Below are 1,237 nucleotides of genomic sequence, written 5' to 3' on the forward strand. Positions count from 1 at the left end.
TTGAAAACAGACTCGCATAGCTCTTTACATCCAGAACCTGTTGGTCTTTCAAACCCAACTGGGGCTCATTTTGTTGATCGGCATTGGCTTCTCCTAAAAATGAACAAGAATGTTTATTAAACTCCATCTTGCTCTATTCAACAGATTCAACTTATGGCCATTAAGATTGACAAAAAGAGCCAAATTTCTCAATATTGTCACTATGAGCATGTACGCAAGGAAACCGCCGAGGCTGCAGATGCTCTAACACCAACCACATCAGGATCGCACGGTATTTTGGGGACATTCAAGAATATAATGGCAGGGCTGGACACATGACTGCAGTTACGAGAACTGGCTGCTCTTCTGGCCTTGGCGAGAACCTACACTCGTGTGCACATACCCACATAGTTGGCAAATAAATATAAAGGAGGAAGGATGAGCATCATATTATGCCCGGCATGGTTAACACTCTAAGTAAGTGGAAGTGTCAGTCATGGTTCCACATGTCCAATTTTACTGTATTAACCATGCTGTGAGCTGCAGCATAGTTCACATAAAGTACAGTATTCCAGTGACAAAGAAGTATAGTCACCACAATTGTTTTATTTCCTTGAATATAAACTTAAAAAAAAAAGATTTATTACATTTAAGCATACTGTTGCTGTCTTCAGACACTCCAGAAGAGGGCATCAGATCTCATTACCAATGGTTGTAAGTCACCATGTGGTTGCTGGGATCTGGACTCAAATTTTCAGAAGAAAATTTATATTCGGGGCTAGAAAGATGGCTCAGTTCTCTTAACCACTGAGCCACCTTTCCAGCCCCAAATAAAAATTTTTAAATTGTGTTTCTGAAGTAAATCTTAAGGAACAATCATACGAGTACAAAAGCAGATCTGTACATACAGCCACCAAGATACTTTCAGAAATAATGAAGCCATGATGCCTATCAATGGCAGTTAAAAAAACAAAACAAAACAAAGCAAAGCACAGACAGCAGGCAGCTTGTGAGAGCAGGGTCCTGCTGGGGTGTCTGTGGGGGGCGGGGGGCAGCGGTTCTTGCTGGAGCGGAGTCACACCCAATCTCTCTCATGCAGACACACAGCACTTCAGCTGTGTGTAAGTAGGGGTAGGTAGGAGAGCAACTAGCTACATTCTTTACCTTGACTCTGCACTTCAGCCCAGTCCAGTGGAACTGGAGGTTTCCTCTTGCGCCAGAGTTTGTCCATTGTCAGCAGATATCTAATATCATCTTT

At 42.5% G+C, this 1,237-nt stretch overlaps 1 protein-coding gene across 3 annotated transcripts in view; it reads right to left on the reverse strand.

Moving 5' to 3' along the window:
• The window catches only part of Uba2 (ubiquitin like modifier activating enzyme 2), a 29,112-nt gene that overhangs the window by 13,589 nt on the left and 14,286 nt on the right, over positions 1-1,237 (reverse strand). The gene's annotated exons all lie outside the window — the stretch shown is intronic.

This window comes from Mus caroli, chromosome 7, assembly GCF_900094665.2.
Source record: "Mus caroli chromosome 7, CAROLI_EIJ_v1.1, whole genome shotgun sequence".
NCBI classification, from domain to species: Eukaryota; Metazoa; Chordata; class Mammalia; order Rodentia; family Muridae; genus Mus; species Mus caroli.